Below are 14,639 nucleotides of genomic sequence, written 5' to 3'. Positions count from 1 at the left end.
GCATCCAACTCTACGCCTAGATCTTTAACAGAGGATTTTCTTGTCACGGAACAGTTGTTTTCAAGACAATAATCGTGCTCTATGTTGTTCATTTTTCTGGAAAAGGGGATCACGCTGCATTTTGAGGCATTGATTTTCAAACCAAAATGGCTGCAATACTCAGAAAATTTGTTAAGCGCATTCTGTAGAACCATGCAATCCTTGGAATACCGAAAAGGAAGGAACATTATCAAATCATCTGCGTAGATCAACACAAACACGTCACGCAGCACTTCGGGGAACTCGTTCATTGTAGTAATAATAAGAAGAGGTCCTAAGTGACTCCCAAGCTGTATCTTTTCTTCCAGTCATAGTAAAGTCTCAAAATTTTATGGAATGTTAGATGGGTAGTTGAACTAAATTCTTTGAAAATTTAATGAAAAAAAAAATAGAAGTGAGAGCGCTGCTTCACGCAATTTCATTCTTTTTTTAGGGTAACTGCAAGTTTAAATATTTCAGTTATTTGTGGGCCAATTTCAACAAAAACTACATCAAAATAGTTATAAATAGCTATGGACCAGAGTAAATATGTTTCAAAATTTAGGAAAAAAGGAATGTCTAACAAATATCATATGTTCCAGAAAGATGTGCCAAATAGAACAAAACAACAATGATGATATCTCAAATTTAAGAAAATTGTTTTTGGAGTTTAAGAACTTTGTTTGAAAAATTTAACAAAATGTGAAAATTAATATAAATATATTTATTATTTATTATTATTATATCAATCGTTCGAGTATTATATGGACTTCATAATGCCATATTTTCAAAACAATAGTAAACTCTGATTTTTTTCAAGGAGAAGTTTTCCAAAATGCATGTTATGGGTATAGTTGATCCCTATAGTCAAACAAGATATATTTATCTTCTGAATGGATTGTGATCATTGGTTGTCATGAAATTACTAAAACCTGTCGAATAAATTATGTTTATATAGTAATTATCTGTAAAAATGAACTCAAAATACTGTATTTATCTAAAAGCTAGAAAAATGCGCCTTAAAGTATGCAATGAATCTAGGGTAGCAGACAAACTTTTAGAATTCTTTTTGTCTAACACTTACAAACTGTGAAATGTGAACTAATATGGCTAAAAATAGTTAACGACCTCTTTATCTTCGAATTTTACCAGAATTTGGCTTAAGGTCAGGTCACCCTGAATAAAAGAAGAAGTCTCCGTTAGTAAAGGATCGAGTCTCCTGTAACTCTAAAAAATATCACAATTATTTTAGTCTCACGAAAATGCTCCTAGCTCATCTACGAGTTCATGTATCGTTCTAACTTTTGAAGCATATGAACTTTAAATTACACGCTGTCAGAAAATGCAAAAGACGACGAGTTGCTAAGTTTTCCCAAAAAGATTCCCCCCATTCTCCCCTATGCAAATTTAATTAACATTGGGCATTAAAATTTAGCACTGAATCTGTTTCCTCAAACCATTATTCGAACTTTTCACTCTGTAAATATTGTTGCCGCCTATTGGAATATTGGGTCCTGGAAATTACAAAATATAGAAACTATGTTTTTCTAGTTAAAATTTTTAATTTATTGATCATTTTTTATAAAACTTAAAAATATCAGGATTCAATAGCAAAGAAAAACTTTTCAAAAGTATTACAAAAAATGATTAAAATTCGGTAAAATTATTTGAAAATTAAAACAAAATATCAAGATTAAATTCAATAAATTCAATAAAAACATCTTACGATTTAAAAAACTTATTTAAGGAAATTAATTCTTTACTCAAGGAAACATAATTTTGGAGCCATTGTTTTAATAATTTGGTAGATTTTGGAATCCTGGACTCAAATATTCTGTCCAATTTTATATATCAACTCTAGTTTAGGATTTACGATGTTTATAAGTTTTAAAATAAAGTAATTTGTGTTTCGAGTGAAATCAATCATTGATAACTGATGAACTTACAAATCAACATGAAATAAAACAATAATTTTGAATTTGATCATTATACTTTATTTTACTGAAGAAAAATATTTTGATGAAGATAACGCTCAATGATGTAAAAAAGTTGATACTACAGTTTGTTATAAATATGAAAACATATCATCACAAATATTACTGACATTATTGAGGAAAGCTTGATAAAAAAAAAGTTTTTATTTCATTCAACAAATTTGTTAAATCTTGCAACACGATTCGATGTTTGCTTTAAAAATATTTTAAATTAAATTTGGTTAAAAGCTTTTTAAAAAATAACGTTAAAACCCTGTATTTTCTCAGAATGGAGTAAAGTACCAGATTTGAATCTTCTATAACCTTTTTCGCAGATGCTGAAAGTACTTGCCGTCTTGAGGATAGTTGATTGTTGGTTTTTAACCTTTATTTTTAATTTTTAAGGTTTATCAAAAAGTGCAAAAAAAACCACAAATTATTTTCACCTGTTTTCAAAAAAAAAAATTTTTTCATTGATTTTAAATCATTCTTAATTACATCAGAGCTATGCTACAATAAAGACCTAAACCTGTCCTTTCCTTTTTTTAACAGATATTGGACCAACACATTTTTCATATCGCTATCTATTCTCCCATTCCTCATTTCCCTGATTTCTTTCTTAAACATGAAGAAATCCGTGTTTGGGAAATGTTTTATGCAATGGAACATACAATGAATCGTCATCCACATTTCTGTTTTTTTATTTTTATTATTATTATTTGTTTAATACTGCGCTATGCAGCCACTTCGCTTCATGAGTGGACTGTAACACTCAAACAAAAACTTTCACTAATCGCACTATCACCCCTTTCCGTCGATGGGGGAGCGATTTATTTTCACCCGCTGGTGGACTTTCGGATCGAGTTATAGAACGCGATGTTTACTCTTTGGTGGTTGCAAACTAATGATTTTTATTGCCGTTTGTTTTTTCCTTCCAGTTTCGGCGCTCTGGATCTCTCTTATTGCTCAATAACGGTGTAGCAGTGAGACGTGAGAAATTGAGTAGTTATGCCCGTTAGCACGTCTCACTGCTGGGGGTTCCATAACACACGTAATGATATCTCATTTCAGAACATTCCGGCCCCCTTGAAACCACCGGATTTCAACATAATTCTTTTAAAAAGTTATACAATCCATTTCATTGCGCAATTCAATTGCCATATTACATTATACAATTCAAAAGTTCTCATATTTTTATAAAGAAATTGCAACATCTTGTAAGGATGATGAATCCATTTATCCCCCCTCTTAATCTACGCCCATAGAGAATTCATCTCTCCCAATTTCATATTTTTGGTTTTTGTTTTGGTTTTGCACTTCGTGTAACATAATTGTTGGCTGCCGAAACAAATTTGCAGCACGTTGATTTTGGTTTCAACTCAGTTTTTCGGTCCCAAATTCGGTGATGTTTCTCTCAGGAACATGTTTCCTTGCGGTGCGATTCGTAGCAGCCAAGAAATCTTCAGCACAATGTACCAGTTGCGATATTCTGCAGGTAAGTTGATTATCGATAGGAGTTGCTCAATGGTGAACGTTTAATGTATTTTCAGCTTTCGGGGCACTTGACCCGGGTGATGCGCTGTGTTTCGATACGATGCCCAGGTGTTTCTATTGCAACTTTTAGCTCCATAGATTTGCAGTGGCACATTCGATAAGCACTGCAAACATTCAGCTTGGTGACATCAGCTGAGATATTGTTCAGGTGAGTTGTTTTTTTTTCGATTTCCCAACTTCTTGGTAGTGACAGTTTTACAATATGTTTCAGATGTTGCCGTCCAACGATGCTACTTTGGCCCAAAGATCTCGAATGTACTTGGGTGATCCGTCCAAATTACCATGTGTGCTGATTCCGTGATGTTTAGTCTCATGGCAAAGAAACATAAAAATAAACCGCAAAAAGAAATTAATTCTTAATCGAAATTCAACGTCACAACCACAAATAAGGTACTTTTACCAGATTTCTCTCATGCAAAGTGTGTTCACCATCTCGACTAACGCAACTATCAAAACTCAAAACCAAATATGCCACATTGCATTATATTCTGGAGTTTTGACTTAATTGGCGAATCATTTTACGTTTCTGACTATGTTATCTGACTCAAACTAAACTTTCAGGCCCTTTTTGGCTGTTCCAACGCATTTTTAACTAGAGGAGTTTCATTTAGAAATTCATTATTTCAGGTTTTACTCGACAATAGGGTAGCTGACGTTACCTAGATCAGCCATAATCTATTCGACGATCTTAGGTGAACCTTTAAACACAGACCAGACTTTTGAATCCACCTGTTTGTTATAACATTGATGTTTGTCAACCATAAACTTTATTTCTCGAACTACAAACTTATGAATGACGATAATCGAGAACCAGTAAATGTTTTTTGAGATTCATGTAAAACAGCGTTCGATAACCGGCTCTCGAGGCAGATCATACCATATTCTACAAAAATTACCCAAAGCTATTCTAGCTCTTCTTTCTGCGTGACTTCTTCTGCCATTTTTCTTTAATTCCGACTCAATCTGTGAAATGTGAAGTAAACTGACGATTGCAACTCTACCATCTCGTCGGCACAATTTTATGACGGGCTGAGCGTTATGTCTGAAGCAAAACCCAATGCGACGTTACGGACCACACTCGTAACGATGACTTCAGACTAAAACTTTTCCCTTGGGAGTTCACAGTTCAAAAATCTTCGACCGAAACTAAACCAACGTGGCGGTGAGGAAGATACCAAATTGCACTAAACTCTGTTTGTATCCCTTACAAAGATTATCAGACTACTCGTCTTATGGGCCATCCCAACCAATGTTGAGACTCCACAGCTGTTGGATTATCATTTTCGCTGGCGCAAAAGACTGGACCGCGAGCCCGAGAGGATTGAACAAACAGGTTGCTTCTGAGTGAATACATTTTTTTATTCATGATTCGCGAACTCGAAGACTTCCAATGAGGAATATTCAAACAGAAACTTATCCAACTCTGTGTCTCACTTCAAACCAAGGGTTTGGACAGTTGACTCTGAAAAATCAAACTCTAAATCGGACTGTAATTTTCAAAATTATCAGAATTCACTGTCTGCTCCAACTAGACAGCCGTCAAAAATAAAAACTATTTCGAACAACTTTCGACCCAGTCGGATACCATGCTGAACCATTTTCAGCAAGCTTTTTCAGACACTTTTTCTCCAAATATGGAACACTATCAGTTCCGCATGTAACTGTCTTTAATTCTTAGGTCTTTACTGGTTCGTCACGTGTATCTCGCCACAAACTCCACTGAAGATGTTGACCCGGTTGCTGAACTTGTACCATCCTGTATACTTTCTAGACGTTGGCACTGATGGCCTATCGGTGCAAACGGAAGCGTATGATGATCGACAACAATCTTTCTGCACATTAGGACCCACCATCAACGCATTGTTTTACGAAACGACCGTTGAGGTGCGACTCGACGCATCCAACAATACGCGTAGCTTTGTTGTTGTTTTCTCCGGCTTCAATACTTCATGGCGTGGGAGGTGATAACCAGGTTCTAATGCTGACACATTCTATACGTTTTTTTTTTACCTTTCTGGCAAAGATCGGACCCATTCTGACTGAATTCTGACACATCAACTGACAAATCATCTTAAGCTTCTTTCAAATGTCCCGTCGACAATTTTCCAACACAAGGCCTTAAGTTCTGCCCTTTGCAGATAGCCTCCCAAACTGAGGAACTGACTCATCGCTTTTCCTCCAGATTCATCCAATTGGTGCAACATACTAAGTTTTTTCGGCAATGTGACGACAAATTTACTTTCCGAAATCTTTGTTGGGATTTCTTTGAACATCTGTTCTCAAGCTGACTCTTCAACTGACACAAAACTGTATTACATGATTCAAACTCAAACCTTAGCAATCATAGTTCTCAAACATTGTATAACTGACAAAACATTCTGATCCTTTGATGACTACTCGAAGGTCTAAACGGAACTATCCGGAACTCTCCCGGAAACAACCCATCCAAACTCAGTTTCTTGCAGGGTTGGACCATCGTCCGAAACTTTACACTTTCCTGAACGTAACAAATTGCAGAAGTCTTCTGCCCCAATAATCATATCAATCGGACCCGGGCTCCAAAACTCAGGGTCCGCCAATACCAAATCATGAGGAATCTTGATCCCATTAAGCGATACTTTGGTGGTGGGCAGATTACTCGTGATCTTAGGCAACACATGGAAACTCATATCTTCCGAAAACGAAGAAATTTCTGACACACGAGGCCGAACTCTCGCCTCAACTGACTCAATCGATTTAACTGACTCATTTCCAATGCCTTGGACTCTCAAAACATTCCGACTTCTTCGGAGATTCGATCTTTTCGCAAAGCTTTTCGTAACATAGCAATATTCAGAACACGAATCCAACAGCGTTCTCGCAAACGAATGATTACCAAAACGATCTTCAACACGCACTACAGCGGTTGATATCAAAACTTGAGGCGAACGAAATTTAGCGCTTTTCGGCCTTGGTGCCGCATTAAAAGTAAAAGAATTGTCTGTGGTGTGTTGTGGTTGAGTGTGGCGAATGTGTGTTTGTATTATGGGGTAGGAATTAGTGGAATTCTCTTGTGCTTGAGGATTTGTGTGCGAAGGTTGACTTTGTTGATTCTGTCTAATCGAAGTGTGTTCATGACCTTGCCTAGAAGGTCCTGGGGAATTATCATTTCGATTCGATTGACTGTTGACTGTCGACTGGTTTTGTGAAACGGAGCTCTGACTCGAAAAACTGTTCAAATTTTTGTGCAACATCGAATGGTGCTTTCTGTTGCACTCACGACATGGTCCCTTGCTACAACGATCCGCAAAGTGACCAGAACCCAAACAATTGATGCAGAGCCGCTTCATCTTGACCACTCCAAAGCGCTGGGGCACTGACATCGCTCTGAACTTGCTGCACGCAGATGGTGGGTGAAACGAACTTCCACAGAACACACAGTTGTTCTGGAATCTTGACGACGTGTGCACTGTTGTCCGCTGTCGACGAATCTCGGTGTCTTCTGACTTACTCGGTGCTATCGATTGTAAAACCAATGCCTGATCTCTCAGAAAGTCCATCACTTTCTGGTACGTAGGAACATCCTTAGAGTTGTGATGGCTCTCCCACTGACGAAGGGTAACCGAATCTAGGCGAGCGCAAACCATGTATGCCAGCATTGTCGACCACTTCTCTGTGTCCTCGCCTATCTTGCCCAGCATCTGTATGTTACGATCAAAATCACTGACAAGGCGGTTCAGAGCTTCACCGCTTTCCTTCTTCAGAGGCTCGATACCAAACAGCGCGTCCAAATACGCCTTCACGATCAACTTTTTGTTCTCGTATCTCTTTTCCAACATGTCGCAGGCTACCTGGTAGTTATCAGCAGACAGTTCAATGGAGCTGATCTCCTGGAGCGCTTCTCCGCTTATTGCTGACCGCAGATAAGTAAACTTATCGATATCGGAGAGCTGATGGTTGTTGTGGATCAAGCTGTCAAACATATCCCGGAACGGAATCCAATCTCGAAGTTTTCCGTCGAAAACTGGCAGCTTGATGTCCGGAAGCTTGACACGGGATATGGTATCAGCTCGTTCTGCAGACCCAGACGCACTTAAGACTTCAACCTTCCTCGGACGTAACGCAAGGAGTGCAGCTTTCACGGTGCAATACTGCTCTTCAAACTGCAGCGTTTCTTCATCGAACTTTGCTTCACGTTCCTCAATCTGCCTCTGCAGCCTGCGTTTTCTAGCTGCCTCTGACTCCTTGGCATCCTCTTTTTCTCCTTCACTGTCTGCAGCGTCCAATAACACTTCTATTTTCTGCCTTACCAGGTAGAACTTCTTTATAACTGACTCAAGCAGACTCAATCTGACTTCGATCTGGGATTCTTGCAGCTCTGGTTTGAAATCCCGTACAAAGTTGGCAACACCTTTAATGGAGGCCCTCAACTGGCGCTCCTGCTTCTTCAAAATACTGAGATCCTCCATTTTGTTGAAACTTATCACCCAATTCTAAAATTCACAGCACACCTTGCAATTAATATCATCAAAATCTTACACAATCACAGAGCAAGTCGATTTGTCTGTGATATCACTATAACTGATAATCAATAGGAATTCAACCAAAAATTCCAATCCGACACAAAACTGACTGAATCACTTACTTGATTCACTGAATATCCAACACAATCTCTGACCAATTTCAGATAACCGATAACTGACTCAAACTCAATGGATTTACTCAAAATCCAACCAATATTCAGACTAAACTGACTCAAAATCGCTCGACGTTTCACAAAACCGACCTTGACTGGGAATCGCGACTTGACAGCCAAAGCGGAATCAACAATTCGAAAACAGGAGTATCGAAACCTCAGGGAATTGCACAATTCAAAATTTCAATTACCCAAAAAATACTATTTAATTCAAAGTTTTATTTTTCAGCCACAAAATCTCAAGGAACCACACACCAACAACAACCACAAACATGCGCTACTTATCCAAATTTTCTAGTAAGACTCCAAATCCGTCCGAAATCCGACCAACGTTCCAAGATTTTCCGACTCCGAAACCAAAGGGCCAACTCCGATTGGGATCCACTGGCTACCACCTCGCTAGGTCCTATCACTAGCGGCTTGATGCTGGTTGCTGGAATCCGCGATGGCGAACGATGAAAGCCGCTTTGTTTCCTTTTGTGCGTCCAAAATGACGCCACCAAACACTATTGTTGCTTCCAAGGCCCAGCAACAAAATGTCCACCACACAATAGCCGGCACACAACTGTTCAAATTGTCCAAGAATTTCACTGGACTATCCAAATTTCACTGGTCAATCCGGCTCGAAGGACCAAAAATGTTTAATACTGCGCTATGCAGCCACTTCGCTTCATGAGTGGACTGTAACACTCAAACAAAAACTTTCACTAATCGCACTATCACCCCTTTCCGTCGATGGGGGAGCGATTTATTTTCACCCGCTGGTGGACTTTCGGATCGAGTTATAGAACGCGATGTTTACTCTTTGGTGGTTGCAAACTAATGATTTTTATTGCCGTTTGTTTTTTCCTTCCAGTTTCGGCGCTCTGGATCTCTCTTATTGCTCAATAACGGTGTAGCAGTGAGACGTGAGAAATTGAGTAGTTATGCCCGTTAGCACGTCTCACTGCTGGGGGTTCCATAACACACGGAATGATATCTCATTTCAGAACATTATTATTATCAATATTCACTGAAAGAAAAACTTCGAGGCCTAAAAGATTTATTTTAACTTAATCTTTATCAAGTTTTTTACCCTATCTATAGCTATTCTAGCTGCATTACACTTTGACATTCTGTGGTAATTATTATCGTTTCGATTGCATTTTTCGCATAAGGTCTTCCGATTGAGTCCTTGTCGCATATTGAGTCTTCCGATATTGTAAGCGTAAAGTTTTTCAGTATTAGGAATCAAACCATTACAAAAAAACAAAAAGATGTATCTTCAGAAGATACAACATTTTAATTTCAATTTGTCCAGGGAATGAGGGAATGCATCATTTTAAAGTTGGATGATCGAATTATGCCTTTGGACTTTTATTTTTTCGGTTATAAATCTGTTATAAATTAATATTTCCCCAACGTACGAACTTTTAACACCTTTTAACTAGGGGAGATGGGGGCATAATGGCCACCTTAAGGAAAACGGTTATTTAACCATAGAAAATAGCTATAATATGGAGGTTACATTATTGTTTCGTGTTCAGACACTTGAAAAGCCTATTCCCTAACGGGCTGAAACGTGAAAAACTAGATGAAAACGTTAAAAAATGCATTTTAAAAATTTTTACCAAAAGCTGAAAACCAGCCACCGTGGAGGCATAATGAGAACCCCCCCTGAGGCAGTATGAGCACCATTAATCAGGGCAAGATTTGCGTTTTTGCCGGGGAATCTAGCAGCGAATTGAATTCGATGAAGTCAGGTGAGTCGTAGATTCATCAAACAAAGCAATAACAAAATAATCTAGGTCTGTTTGTAGAATACAAACAATTCACGCACCCTCATACATAATGTGCTTTGTTCGGAGGATGATGCTACTAGCCGTATAATGTAACAATAAAAAAATCGATCATGAATTGTGAATGGAAAAAAATCACCTCGAACAGAAATCTAACTCTAGTCTTTTGATTACCTCTCCGACACCTTACCAATAGGCTAAATTGTCGGATGAAAACTAGTCAAGATGTGGCGCTATAAATCAATTTTAATTCGCTGCTAGATTCTACGGCAGAAAATGCTCATTATGCCTCGATAATATGGTGCTCTATATGCCCCTAGTCAACAAATTTAAGTAAAAACGTGTTTTAAAATTGATAAAAGTGAAAAATAAAAAATTTTATGATGGTAAAAATTGAAAAACAATGTGTACATCATGTTGCAGTGCGTACATTATAGATCAAGGTTATTTTAAGATCATAAGAGCTTATTTCGTGGTGCTCAAAAATTATAATATTTTCGTAACTTGAGAACCAAGCTATTTTTTTTTAAATATCTCTGTAAAGATGATAAGGAGATTCCTTTTTTTGTGAAAAATTAATTCTATAGGAAGTACGAAACAAATCCTCATGAAAATTTATTTAAGAAAATACGCACTTTCGTAGAAAAGCGTAGTTCTCATTATGCCTCGGGTGCTCGTTATGCCCTCATCTCCCCTACACGTGTCCTGTAATACGTCGTGTGTTATTTGTGTGATTAAAAATATGTTATTCAATCAATCCTTATTACTGAGAACACTCTGAAAAGTGGTTGACAAAAGTTACAGCAAAGAGATGCTTAAAACTTGAGAAAAATGTAGATGGACCAATTTTTCGAAAAATTCTTAATTTGGTAGCCTCAGAAATCCTTGGTCAATGTATTTTAAGATAAAAAAATGATTGGCAGTTAGATCAAAGAGTTATCATCATTCTGGATTGATTTTTAAAGAAAAAAAAATATCCTTTTTTTTCAATCACAAAAGTACTGAAAGTCTAGTCGCTAAACCCCTACAGTTATGCAATTTTAGAAAAAAATACTGTCAAAACATTTTTCTCATCTATGAAGGTTTTCGAAGAACAAAAGTTGTTTGTAATCATGAAACTAAGCTTCTGTGAAATTTGTGTTCAAGATGGTTAATTTAATTTAGAAACTGCTTGAAAAATGTTTTTTTTCATCAACAGTATCGTTACTCTAGTTTTGACTTGAAGTTTTGTGTATTGAAAAGCGAAAATTTGTTCTAAAAATGGGACATTTTATCGTTTTTCTTGGATATTCCCTCCAAATTTAAATTTATGGGAATTTCTGAAAAACATTCTGGTTAAAGTTTTGTCAAAGACTGCAAAGGATCAGAGGGAGCAGAGGGAGAAATATTGTTATGTCGCAATTAGAGTGTTTTTTTTTATACAATAATTTGAGCAGTATTTTTAGGGAAAAAACCATGGCATCCGACTCTAAAATTCTAATGCCTTATACAAATCCTTGAGAATTTTTTTAAATAAATCTATTCATCTAAAAATCTCAAGATTCAAAACACAAAAAAAAATTGAACGATCTGACATTTCTTATCGAACATAGTTGTTCCATACTGGACAAAACTGAAGTAGGTACCGTAATTCGGGGTAAGATTGATCACTTTTTTCAATATTTTTCGATTATTTTTTCTTTTAAGGGGAATGTGGCATGTTTCATATTTTTAAAACCATTACTGGACTCCTAAGAACGAGAAACATGGTTGCAGAAATTTAATTAGACTTCTTTAATTTTTATTTAAAAATTGATTTCGTCTTTGTTTTGTGTTTGATGCTTTGGGGTAACGAGTTTTCTTGATCCTAAAGGATACTAAAACACATTCATAATATTTACAAATGCCAGTTTATTTATTTCTTAGACAATTCGGAACAAACTGAAAATTAATCATGAAAATTGAACAAAACACTTTCGGTGACCAAAAAAAAACTTAATGTGTAACTTTTGACCAGTGATATCTGAGAAATACAATGCTGAATTTCGGTGTTTTTTGTTTTGGATTTCATAGCGGTCCAAAAAAACAACATCGTGGCCTTAATGTGTTAAGGCCGAACAACAATTAAAATCGAAAGATGGACAATGATACTGCATAAATTAAGGGGCTACATTTTTGTACATTAGGTACTTATAAAATTTTTACTACAAAACAAAAATGAAATTTTGCCTTCATGAAATTCCCTAGGCTCGTTATTTCCCGTTTATTTTTTCCTTCAAACTTTACCATTTGATAGGGTTTCTAGCCTTTTGTCCTATACTGGCTTACTTTTGGAAAATGTTCCTATTTTTTAAATATCAAAAACTTACCTCAAAATAAGTACAACAAACTATACATTTTTCCGTAGTATATGTACTAAGGAAAAAAAATGAACTATCACATATATCAAACTGCTGCTTCTAAACGCTTTGATTTAATCAGGAAGGGTGTTTGTGAGCCTTCGAAAAAAAATAGATAATTCAAGTTTTTGAAATTATATTTTAACTCAAACTAAAAAAAAACATATTTTTCCCAATTTGAAACTCAACTTATAGGTTTTTTAACGAAGAAAAAGTTTTGAGATATTTGAACTTTAGGCTTAGTTATTGATGATTATGTGAAAAAATTTCATGTTGATCAAAGCTAACCCGGAGATCGATGTTATCCCGCTTCATTTTTTTTTCGCTAGTTATCATCATCTTTCCTCTTCTTCAAATCTTCTATCTGTCTGTTATTCTCAATTTTTGAAATGTTCTTACTAGAAGAACATATCTCGCTCTAGCAAATAAAACTCACGGTGAATCATTATCTTCATTGAACATCTCTTTTATCCACGATCGAAATTGTGCAATATATAATAACAAATTCCATTTGAAACCAATCCTATATGCAACGATTTTGAGCATTTTTTATTTATGCTTCTAATTAACTTCACTCAGTAAACTTGATATTTTGTGAGTTTAAATTTAATGGAGTTCAATATTTTATAATTAGTTATCAAGATTCAAGTCTTTTTAAATATCATTTACAAGTGTTCGTTTTACTCCTTAAAACTTGAAAGTTACTGTAGTACTTTATTCATAACCATCTTTCGCAGTCCAATGTCATTATGCTTCGTGTTTAAAGTGTCCCATCCACTTGCCGTGCAAAGTGTGACGATTCATCGTGTTCGAAGGTAGAAGTGATACTGATCGAGATTGCATGTTAATTTGATCACGATCCTTCACGGCGCGACGTGGCACACCATCTTGAGGTCGCCACCCCCTCGCCATTTTGATAGCTGTGGCTGGTGAGGAATACCGCAAAGTTTCAGCTCTACTTCATTGATGGTGGCTTAGCCGGATTATTCGGGTTTGCTTTGGGTTGAACAGGCACATTATTAGCACGTGACATGGTGCTTTAGTTTTGAAGAGATTAGTGGAGGTGTATTATTGGCGATTGATGGCATTAGAAGGATATTTTAAACGTACCAGAAAAAAATCGATCCATCTGTCATACTATTGAGTTTTATTTAATTTTGTAAGAATTTTTTGCATTTACAATTTAGAATGATCCAACATTTAAATAACATCAAACACTTCAATGTCTAAAACGCCATATAGCACGATCAAAAAGAAAAACACAAAAAAAAGCAAATATCCAACTCAAACAGTCCAGGGAACAATCTCGAAAGTACAGCGGGATCGTGGAATAAATTACCAGGAATCATATTAGAGAGAATGATCATCTCCGCAGTCGCTAATCAGTTGCCCAGGGTTCAAATTACCTTTTAGTGCCCCGGCGGAATTTCTGCTGACCGACTGACTGGCTCAGCCTTTCGGCCAGATAGCCAAGTCAGACAACAGAACACTCATAGGGAAGAGCCCCCAGCAATGAATGGCGCTGGTGGTGGAGATTAACCGCCAATAATTCATTCATGAGAGCTTTTATTCTGGCACCGGCCATAACGTGGATTAGTTAGGCTGTGTCAAATTTAATATATTAATTCAAGAGCTTTTTTTTGGGTACCTGCCTCAAGACATACCAGATCGTTGTTGAGAGTAAAGAACTAGAGTTCTGTTCTAAAAATCTGTATTTAGACATGGCCTAACTTTAGGGGAAACCAACTTGCTCTCAGGCAAAGGCAAAGAGCGCCCCAAAAGGCAATAAGGCACTGGATCATACACACAATAAATTTGCGTTGCTAATGAGGATCTTTGTTGACCTTGTCGATTTATCTAATTCTAATTAAAGTTTGACTATTTTGCATATCGCTTTTGTTGCTGTTGTTGCTGATACTGCTGGTAGAAAGATTCCACTGAGAAAAACAATCTTTACGTGGAGATGAGATCTGTAGAGTAAGAGATAGCTCACACATTAATCGTGATTTATACGGAAAGGTCAACCTGATGGAACACAATCTGCAGGTACCGACAGAGGAACAGACGTTCTAGAGAGCAAAAAAGGTCAAACGAAACGGAAACATTTGACAAGATGACAATCGGATCTTTTGAGAGCGGTTGTCACTGCGAGATGGTCAACAATGATATAGAACGAGATGATGGGGAAGAGATAAGCTTTGTTAACACCATTAATATTCTATATGTAGATGCTTCGAGAGAAACATGACGATTGTATGGAATT

General features: G+C 36.7%; 1 protein-coding gene and 1 long non-coding RNA gene across 4 annotated transcripts in view; both read left to right on the top strand.

Moving 5' to 3' along the window:
* Positions 1–14,639, top strand: part of LOC129758316 (protein grainyhead) — a 581,995-nt gene that overhangs the window by 207,328 nt on the left and 360,028 nt on the right. The window lies entirely within an intron of this gene.
* On the top strand, positions 3,341–3,886 carry LOC129758317 (uncharacterized). Its single transcript, XR_008739945.1, has 3 exons — positions 3,341–3,486; positions 3,542–3,693; positions 3,757–3,886. It is a non-coding gene; the product is annotated as an uncharacterized LOC129758317 (long non-coding RNA).

This window comes from Uranotaenia lowii, chromosome 3, assembly GCF_029784155.1.
Source record: "Uranotaenia lowii strain MFRU-FL chromosome 3, ASM2978415v1, whole genome shotgun sequence".
Lineage (NCBI taxonomy): Eukaryota > Metazoa > Arthropoda > Insecta > Diptera > Culicidae > Uranotaenia > Uranotaenia lowii.
This window is presented reverse-complemented; position numbering and strand designations above follow the sequence as displayed.